This window comes from Dama dama, chromosome 14 (genome assembly GCF_033118175.1).
Source record: "Dama dama isolate Ldn47 chromosome 14, ASM3311817v1, whole genome shotgun sequence".
Lineage (NCBI taxonomy): Eukaryota > Metazoa > Chordata > Mammalia > Artiodactyla > Cervidae > Dama > Dama dama.
In genome coordinates, this window is record NC_083694.1 from 2,912,157 (window position 1) to 2,923,358 (window position 11,202).

The window sequence follows — 11,202 nt, forward strand, 5'->3', positions numbered from 1 at the left end:
ACTCCGCACAAGAGACCTCATTCTCTCTATGGCTCTGTTCACCACCCCAGTGCTAATAACCTCTAACCTTTATCTCTGACCTGTACTTCTGCCCTGAACTGTGGTCCGTGTTTCGGATTTCTTACAGAGTATTTTCACCTGGCCGTCCCCATGACCCTCCCTCCATTCCAGAATATGTACCCTGCCACACCTTCCCCAATCCTCTTTTCCAACGTCAGTTGAAAGCGTTCCACAGACATTTCAGTCATCTCTAATGATTCCTTCTTCTTCACCCTCTGCAACTGGTCACCCTTGTCTGTTGTACCTAATCTCTAGAATATCTCACATTTGTTCCCTCCTCATGCATATCCCAAAGGCTCTTACCATCTCTTGCTAGGACTACTGCAGTAGCCTTCTACTTTCCCTCCCAGTATCCAGGCATTTCAGCCCATCCTCCACATTACCACAAGGAAGATTGCTAAAACCCACATTTGATTATGTCACTCATCCATTTCAGTGTCCTGTGATTGATTTTTCTGCTGCTTCCAGGATAAAGTCCAAACTCTGGCCCGAGAGGCCTGTGAAGAGTAAGGCCATATCATCCTACATCATTTCCTTTTTTGATTAGTGACCCTTTGCAGTCTAGCCCTTTTTCAGGCTAATCTCCAGCCATACATAGTAGAGCCCCTCAAACATATCAAGCACTCCCAGGACTTTGTGTGTGGAGTTCTCTCAGCCTGGAATGTCTCCTCTAGCCCATGGAATTCTTTGAAAAAGTACTGTATCTGTCACTTGTGTACACCCAGCGTCTCCTAGCTTAGCATCTGGTATAATAGGGACTCAGCAAGTGCTGAATGAGGAACTCCCACTTCAAGGAAAGCCCAGCTTTCTGTTACATCTCTATTTCTCCTGACCACTGCCCACTTCCACCACAATTAAATGTGATAGTTCCCTCCAGCCTTCATCACTTAACAAAAATTTCATGAGTTCCTGCTAAGTACCAGGTCCTGTGCAAAGAGAGAGGGCCATAAGGAACCTCAGTCAAGGGTAACAGAGGGACAAGCGAAATTTCCTATAGCGAAATTAACGTGAAAAGCCAAATCATGACCATCCTGCTAACTGGTGAGTATGGTGTATGGGCAGAGGGAGTGAGCTGAATGAGTCAAATGTTTCATGATGTCTTAGACCATTCAGGCTGCTATAACCAAATACCACAGACCACGCAGCTTATAAACAGAAACCTATTTCTCACCGTTCTGAAGGCTGGGAAGCCCATAATCAAGGCACCAGCATGGTCACATTCTGGTGAGAGCCTGCTTCCTGGGCCTGAACCAACACCTCTCTCTGTCCTCACAGGGTGGAAGTAGCAAGAGAGGTCTGTGGACTTTCTTTTATAGGAGCACCAATCCCACTCACAAAGGCTCCACCCTCGTGACTGAAACACACCCCAAAGGCCCCACCTCCTAATAACATCATCTTTGGGGGTTAGGAATCCAATACACAGATTTAGGGAAGGCAGCAACATTCAGACCTGATATGTAGCCTGATATGCCAAATGCACAATAGGGTGCAGGCAAGAGCGCCCCTTCTGAACAGCGTGGGACCGATCACCTCCAACACCTTCCCTATTTGGTCCCCTCTTGCTGTTTCTTACTGACACATTCTCCTTAGCGATCTTAAAGCAATCTCCTGGCTTCTAGCCTAACTCTGCCTGTTTGTCCAGGCTCTGCATCTAACAGAAGAAGAGAAGTGCATACCGTACAGCCTACACAACAGTCCACTTTTTTAAAGTATTTTTTAAAACTTTTATTCATCGGTTTTTGGCTGCAGTGGGTCTTCATGGCTGGGCACACGCTTTCTCGAGCTGTGGTGCAGGGGCCGCTCTCTGGTCGTGATGCTCAGGCTTCTTGCTGAGAAGCGGTGGCTTCTCTTATTGTGGAGCACAAGCTCTAGAGTGCAGGCTTCAGTACCCGTGGTGCACGGGCTTAGCTGCTCCATGGCATATGGGATCTTCCCGGACCAGGGATCAGACTCATGTGCCCTGCATTGGCAGGCGTATTCTTAACCACTGGACCACCAGGGAAGACCCACAACATTCTACTTTGTATTAAAGGCATTTGTGCCTTTGGGATGGGGACTTTAGTTTCTCGTGCCAAACAGTGCTTCATACACAACAGACCAACGTGTTTGGTTGGATGAAAGGTCATACTTAAATCTCTTCAGACTCCTCTAGCCATGACTGTTGACCAGTCTGTAGCCTCACACCAGAGAATCTTAGAATCTGCATCAAAAATAGATCTACATTAAAGATGACAGAGAGACTTCCCTGGTGGTCCAGTGGTTAAGAATTTGCCTTCCGATGCACGGGACGCAGGTTCGATCCCTGCTCAGGAAACTAAGGTCCCACATGCCGCAGGTCCTCTAAGCCCATGCGCTGCACCTAGGGAGAAGCCCACACACCGCAGCTGAGACCCGATGAAGCCAAACAGATGAATAAATTTAAAAAATAGCATAGGCCAATCAGTCCTTAATGCTTACCCTGCACCAAGCAGGCGTCCAGTGCCTCCAGCGCAGAGAACGCCCTACCTTCTGAAACAGCCCATGTACTCTTGACTATCAAAATCTGTATTCCTGTAACCTTCCTCCAGGCAGGCCCTGCCCTCAGGAGAACACAGAACAGCTCTTTGAATAGCTGAAGACTGCTCCCAAGTCTCCTGAGGAGTCTCTTCTCCAAACTAAACACATCCCTGTCTCCTTTTACCTCCATTGTGTGGTGGGATTTCAGGTATCTTTACCATCTTGCCCGCTGCCCCCGTTCTAAATAGGAAGGACAAATATGATACTGGCCAGATGGGCATAATACAGTTTCCTCCTTCAAGCTGTTTCCCTAAAGAGAACACTCAATCAGAAGCTTCATCAAGCAAAAAGCAGAAAAGTTACACAAAAGGTTTGAAAATAGGCCTCTGGTTACCTCATGGCTGGAAACAGCCTCTGCCCACTCTATCCACAGCACAGCCCAACATAGCCCGCCACCCACTCGACCCATGACACATCCCAAAGTAGCCAGGAAGGCAGGCACATGCACACAAAATTTTATTTCTAAAAAGAGGCAAGCGTTACTGCTAGAAGTCTGTATTTTCAGAAATTTCCTGCAAGCTCACTGAAATCAAGGATTGGTCAGCCCCAGCCATTCATGTCCCTGGATGTGTGAAGGCTCAACTTCCCAGCGCAATACAAACGACCGTGGTCTGGGGCAGCGCTTGAGGTCAAACGGAGGTGAGGTCTGGGGGCCTGCACTGCCTCTCCTGTACCCACTTCCCACTGTCCCAAATGCCTCCTCCTCTCAAGATCCAAATATGCCCATCGTGCATGGGTTGCTTCCGTCCACCTCTGAAACTCTCATCCATCAAGGACCTCAAAGAGAGTAAGAACTGTGTCTACCATTTCACTCTACACACTTGCCTTCCCCCACCAAAAATTGCTCTTTAGAAAACATTCCACCAAGTCATTTATATTCTCTTGTGAATCCATATCGGTATATTATTTTCCTAGGGATATTTGCATTTTAAGTATCCTTTGCAAATATGGTTTCCAGTTAAGGTTTCAAGCATCAGCTGTGTAGTGAATATGATAGGTAGATTATGCCAGGTAAAGATCCTTCCTTCTTAGGCTGCAATTTCATCATCCGTCAACTGAAGGAGGGTTTAATCCCCAGCTCTGGCATCTATGAGCTGATTATTTACCTGGTGTTAGTATAACCTCATTCTATTAGTCACAGTTCTCCAAAGAAGCAGAACCAATAGGATTTATGTAAAGAGGAAGATTCATTATGAAAAAACTGGCTCACAAAATTGTGAAGACTGACAAGTCCCAAGATCTGCAGGGTGAGTTGGCAAGCTGGAGACCCAGAAGAGCCCGTGCTGCAGCTCCAGTCCAAGTGCAGAGGCCTGAGAACCCAGAGAACAGTGGTGTAGCTCCAATCTGAAGACCAGCAGGCTTAAGTCCCAGGAACCGCCAATGTTTCAGTTTGAGTCCAAAGGCAGGAAAAATTTGATGTTCCAATTTGAGGGCCGTCAGGAAGAAGGAACTCTGTTTAACTCAGAGGAAGGTCAGCCTTTTCATTCTATGCCGGCCTTCAACTCATTGGACGAGGCCCACCCATTTTGGCTTTACTCAATCTACCAATTTAAATGTTACCCTCATCCCCAGACACCTTCACAGATAGATTCATCATAACGTTTAACCAAATAGTTGGGCACCTTGTAGGCCAGTCAAGTTGACACATAAAATTAACGATCACACTCATAGAAATAGATGATGGTCTCTCAAAAGACCTGGCCCTGGGTCTGAACAAGAGCGACATTGGATGGGAAACGGCTTTGAACTCCTGGACATAAAGGCAAGGTCACCCAAGTCTATCTTCCCCCTACTGCCCCACCCATCACCCCTACAATCTCTTTCCATTCCCACTTCACAACTGTAATTTTTCTTTTTTTTACATTAAGAAAATTTTACAAGTGTTTTAAAGAAAACATTGTTTATCCATAAAGATCACAGACATTAAATACTTACTTCTATAGCATACTGAAACAAAAGCCACAGACTCTTTCCAAAAAAAAACATGAAACCACTCACACAGTATTACTAAACCAAACCTAAAGGTCAAAAAAAAAGAAAAAACTACCACAATAAACCACATGAAATGCAAAGGCAAAACACGGCCTTCATCCTCAGCTCAACCAACTGATATTAGAAGCCGGGGTGTTAAGCTGAGGTTGTCCGTTTACTTAAAAATAAGATGGTTTTTATTTGCCCATTCATTTTGTTTGCTCAACAAGTCATTTAACCAAGCAAGCAAATTTAGCGAGCCCCTACTGTGTGTAGCTACAGACCTGGGTATGGGCAACGTAACAATGAATGAGATGCAGGTTTTGCTCTGGGAAAACTTGATAGGGGAACAGAATGCAAATGTCTGCTTGGGCTCCCCATCTCATTTACCATCACTTCTGGGGTGCCCTCTCTGCCCCGCCCCCACCAGAGCTCATCCCAGACCGGACAGGGGCCCCTGTGTGTACTCCCCTAGCCCTGGGCCCCTCATCACAGCACTGTCACACGTTCTGAATTGCTTCTGTGTGCCTCCAAAGTCCTTACTGGTTGGGGAGTTCCAAGAGGGCAGGGACCTCCAAGAGGGCTCCTGTCTTTTCACCCTGCCACAGTTCTGGCACCTGGTAGCTACTTATGTGTTTGTGGAAAGAATTCATAGAGGAATATGCCACGTTTTGTTTTATTAGAATATAATTGATTTATAATGGTGTGTTAGTGTCTGCTCTACAGCAAAGTGAATTGGTTATACATACATCCACTATTTTTTGGATTCCTTCTCCATATAGGTCATTACAGAGTGCCGAGTAGAGGTCCCGGTGCTCTACGGCAGGCCCTTACTAGTTACCTGTTTCATAGTACGGTGTATATGTCAGTCCCAATCTCCCAGTTTACCCCTCCCTCCCTTTCCCCTTGCTGATCGTAAGATTGTTTTATACATCTGTGACTCTATTTCTATTTTGTAAATAGGTTCATTTGTACCATTTTTTAGATTCCACTTACAAGCAATATCATACAATATATTGTCCTTTCTCCTCCTGACTTACTTCACTCAGTATGATAATTTCTAGGTCCATCCATGTTGCTACAAATGGCATTATTTTGTTCTTTTTTATGACTGAGTGATATTCCATTGTATATGTGTACCACATCTTCTTTATCCATTCCTCTGTCAATGGATATTTAGGTTGCTTCCATGTTCTAGCTATTGTAAATAATGCTACAGTGAACATTGGCGGGCATGTGTCTTTTCAAATTATGGTTTTCTCCAGGTAAATGCTCAGGAGTGGGACTGCTGGATTATATGGTAGCTCTGCTTTCAGTTTCCTTAAGGAACCTCATACTGTTCTCCACAGTGGTTGTGCCGATTTACATTCCCACCAACAGTGTAGAAAAGTTCCCCTTTCTCCACACCCTCTCCAGCATTTATTGTTCATGGATTTTTTTATGATGGCAGCTCTGACCAGCGTGAGGTGATACCTCATTGTAGTTTTGATTTGCATTTCTCTAATAATTAGTAATATTGAGCATCTTTTCCTGTACTTTTTGGCCTTCTTTGGAGGCCAAATTTCTCTTCTTTGGAGAAATATCTATTTGGGTCTTCCAGCCATTTTTTGATTGGGTTGTTTTTTGTTATTGAGCTGCATGAGCTGTTTATATTAATATATTTTGAAGATTAATCCCTTGTCAGTTGCTCCATTATTTTCCCCCATTCTGTGGGATAAGCTACGTTTTTGTCTAACATACATGAGTAGCACGTTAGCAGTGTGTTATGGGAAGACAGAAAAGGAAGTGATTAACTTCAGGGAACCAGAGAAGGAGAGGTTTAAGCTGAAGGTTGGAGAATAACCACAACTGCTGTAGGCAGAGAAGCAGAGGGTTTTCCACGAAGAGACTGCAGCAAGGGCAAAAGTCCTGAGGTTCACACGAGCCAAGTTTGGTGAGCAGCGGGAAGAAACCCACTGTGGCTGAAGTGGTGTTTGAGGGGCTGGGAGAACGAGGAGGTGGAGAGGAAGGGGATGAAAGGTGGATAGAGCCACGCGTGAAGGAACCACATGCAGGTGAGTCTCCTGAGGTTGCCCTGCATGGGGCCATCAGCTCAGTGCATGGGAAGCTAGCTCAGGCTGCAGTACACGCATGGACCTGTAGCTGCTTGGAGTCCAAGCAGTCGAGATCAGACTGGAGAAAGGGAGATGGCTAAGGTTAATGAATTAGCCCAGGAGAGGGACGATATGACAGGGGCAGTGAGGTTAGCAGTGAGGCAGTCAGGGTGAAGGATATTTATGACTAATGCAAGAAGACCGAGAAAATGTACATATAATTGATTGAAGTGCTCATGTATGTCTAAAGTGTTCATTAAGTCAAAAACCCCTGAACTTTTTTTTAGAAGGCAATAATCTTTGTCCTCTGCATATCTGAGGTTATTGATATTTCTCCCAGCAAACTTGATCCCAGCTTGTGCTTCCTCCAGCCCAGCGTTTCTCATGATGTACTCTGCATATAAGTTAAATAAACAGGGTGACAATATACAGCCTTGACGTACTCCTTTTCCTATTTGGAACCAGTCTATTGTTCCATGTCCAGTTCTGACTGTTGCTTCCTGACCTGCATGCAGATTTCTCAGGATGCAGGTCAGGTGGTCTGGTATTCCCATCTCTTTCAGAATTTTCCACAGTTTATTGTGATCCACACAGTCAAAGGCTTTAGCATAGTCAAAGCAGAAGTAGATGTTTTTCTGGAACTCTCTTGCTTTTTCGATGATCCAGTGGATGTTGGCAATTTGATCTATCTGGGAGTTCACGATTCACATATTGTTGAAGCCTGGCTTGGAGAATTTTGAGCATTACTTTACTAGTGTGTGAGATGACCACCTTTATGATAGAAAGCAAAGAAGAACTAAAGAGCTTCTTGATGAAAGTGAAAGAGGAGAGTAAAAAAGTTGGCTTAAAGCTCAACATTCAGAAAACTAGGATCATGGCATCCAGTCCCATCACTTCATGGCAAATAGATGGAGAAACAGTGGAAACAGTGGCAGATTTTATTTTGTGGGGCTCCAAAATCACTGCAGATGGTGACTGCAGCCATGAAATTAAAAGACACTTACTCCTTGGAAGGAAAGTTATGACCAGCCTAGACAGCATATTAAAAAGCAGAGACATTACTTTGCCAACAAAGGTCCATCTAGTCAAGGGTATGGTTTTTCCAGTAGTCATGTATGGATGTGAGAATTGGACTATAAAGAAAGCTGAGAGCTGAAGAATTAATGCTTTTGAACTGTGGTGTTGGAGAAGACTCTTGACAGTCCCTTGGACTGCAAGGAGATCCAACCAGTCCATCCTAAAGATTAGTCCTGGGTGTTCATTGGAAGGACTGATGTTGAAGCTGAAACTCCAATACTTTGGCCACCTCATGCGAAGAGCTGACTCCTTTGAAAAGACCCTGATGCTGGGAAAGATTGAGGGCAGGAGGAGAAGGGGACGACAAAGGATGAAATGCTTGGATGGCATCACTGACTCAATGGACATGAGTTGGTGATGGACAGGGAGACCTGACGTGCTGCGGTTCATGGGGTCGCAAAGAGTCGGACATGACTGAGTGACTGAACTGAACTGAATCTCTGTCCCTATTTAAAAAGCATCCTCCTGGCAGTGGTCTCTCCCCCATCCCCCTTGTACTCCTGTGTACCATTGGCATGTGTCAAACTGCCTTGCACCATCAGAAATAACTTCATTTGAACATGCTTTATTTTTCCATGGAGAAGCCTCAGAACTCAGAACAAAGACCACCTTTGATATATCTTTATAACCCCCTTAGTTATATGTACGACGGTGCCTCACACCTATCAGTGAATAGTAATGGCTGATTAACAGATTTTTTGGGTGCCTATCAGAAGGTGGTGAGATGGATCAAAAGTCCTCCACATTAAAAAGAAACTTTTTACATTGGAATAATACAAGCTGCAAAGATAGCGCAGAGTCTTCCTCCATACCCCTCCCGCCCACTGGGTGGCGCAGAAAGAGCCCTGTGCCAGTGTGCCCAGGACAAGTCCCCTTCTCAGCAGGCCTCGGGCGTCGCTGGCGAAGACGGGTCCCAGGGTCCTCCCACCGCTCTGCTCTCCTCAGGTCACCGGGAGGAGTCACGGCCGCCGGTGAGGGAGTCCCGGGTCCGGGCAGCTTGTCACGGGCGGACCCTCTCCTCGCTTCCCTGGGGCCACCCCCGCCCCAGGACAGAGCCCCCTGAGGGCCAGGAGGCACTCCCGGTATGCCCGCTCCCGGCTGTGCCTGAGCCGCCAGTGGCCGTCTTCACTGCCACAGCCCCGGGGTGCACATCAGGTCAGCACACGGGAAACCAGACATGTTGTGTGACGAGGAGAGAACGGAACCTGGGCACTGCAGGGTGCTAGACAGCATCCTGGGGAGCAGCACGTGACACGGAGCCCCAAAGGACGGGAGTCCAGCGCTGCGTCTGCAGAGATGGCCGGTTAACCCCTCACTGCACACACAGTGGAATGACTTGTCAGAGGTCAGACGTGAGTCAAGGGCAGACTGAAGTCAAGGGACAGGGTTGCCAGGGAGATCTCGTGACAGTATTGGGTATCAGCGAGTTCCAACTCTGCACAGCCCTCCAGCCAACGGTGACAAACTGCCAGGCTGCTGTAGTCGGATCTGAACCTGGAAACCCAGGGCTTTTTCCCCCGGCTGCACAAGCCGCAGCCTGAGATCCAAGCTGCCCACCGAGGGATGTTCCCTACCCCTGCTCCTCCCACTCCCGTTTCTGCAGGGAGAAGCACCCCAAGCCGGAAGGACAGACCTGTGAAGGTACAAAGGACGGGGCAGTGGCCATCCAACCCTAGTCCAGCCCGTCTCCGATTCCTGGGCTCAGACCACAAACCAGAACATGGGGCTCCATCCCGCTCTGGGAGATGGCAGGCGCCGAGGGATGAGGGTAGGGAGGTGCGGATAGCCTGACTCTCCTCTGTCCACACAAAATCGTTTCCTTTCTCTAAACTGTTAACGTCTTTGCTTCATGTTCTGAAATTTTCTATGTACATCGTACCTGATACATCTATGTACGCCTGATTCATACCTCTTATTCCTTTCCATTTAAATTAATGATCTTAAAGGACACTGGCCAGGTTGTACTCATCAGAGACCCACATGGAAAGAACTGAGTAAATCTTATTTGTGGTGTCTTTGAGGTTACTTGCAGTTTCCTTCTCCTTTCCAGAGTCCCCTTTCTTCTTCTTTCCCCCCTTTCTGTACTTCTTAGTGAGCTGGCATTTCTGTGAGGGATGTAGTTTAAAGTTGAGGAACTACCATTATGAATCAACTATAATCCAATATAAATAAAAATTAAAAAAAAACAACTGAAGAACTACAAACACAAGTCCTCACAGCCTGTGAGCTGGCTTAGCTGGTCCCCACTATTGAAAATTTGTGCTAATAAGGCCCTCTGAAATTAAGAAAACAATCTTTTGCCTGCAGACCACAACTGGAGAGTGGCCCCTGGGCTCATTGCAGCTAGAGAAAAAGCCTGCGCAGCAACAAAGGCCCAGCATAGCCAATGAATAAATAAGTAACATCATATTAAAAAGATTGTTCTCCTAATTTCAGAGGGCCTTATCTAGGCTCTAGGCTTCATAGGTGCACTTCCTCGGCTCTTGGAGCAAAGGCTCAATAGTTGTGGTGCATGGGCCCAGCTGCTCTTTGAATGTGGGACCTTCCTTCCCTTCCCACAGGGATCAAACCTGTGTCTCCTGCACTGGCAGGCAGCTTCTTTACCACTTAGCCACAAGGGAAGCCCAAGAAAACAATCTTATTTACAAGTGCATCGAAAGAATACATTGCTTAGGAATAAGTCTAACCACAGAGGTAAATGACTTGTATTGGGCTAGCCAGAAAGTTCATTTCCCTTGGACCAGGAAAAACCATGAACATGCCTCTGGGCCAGGTTCTAATTTCTGGTGGCACAGAGGCTGACATTAATGACTGACCAGTGGCTCTTTTTGCTCCTCACACACACATACATACATGCTGGGCCAGGCCTTGAGCTCCGTTCCAGCGTGGTAGAAATTAGAGAAGTAAAATACACATGTATGCATATATATAAGCACATGTAATCTCTAATCCTGAACTTAAATAGGCAGTATCAATGGAAACTCACCATATATTGACATTAAACGTCTTTTCCCTAGCTTTGTCCACAGAAAAGGCCTAATACCAATGATCAACCTAATAATAAACACTCCCAATGCCAATATTATGGTCACTGTGGGAAAAAAACCTTTTCCCACAAAACTCAATCAGATGCCCTTAGAGAAAACAGCTCATTTCACATCTATGGCAAGAAATACACCAGGTGAGCCGGGACATCCGGTAATGCCAGAAAGCAAAGAAGCTTTCAAAGACCATCAAGTCTGCCAGGTGCGTCCTCTTGCTGAGGCTGATAACGGGCGCTTGCTCCATCTTCTTGGCCTCACTGTGAGCCCTGTGATAAGGAAAACGCGCCCCTTCCTTGTGCCTTGCTCCCCTTCAACCCCAGAGGGTCTCCCCAGTCCCTGCGTAGCGCAACCCGACAGGCCAGACAGACGAGTGCTGGTCTATGGCGCCACCTGCTGGTGGT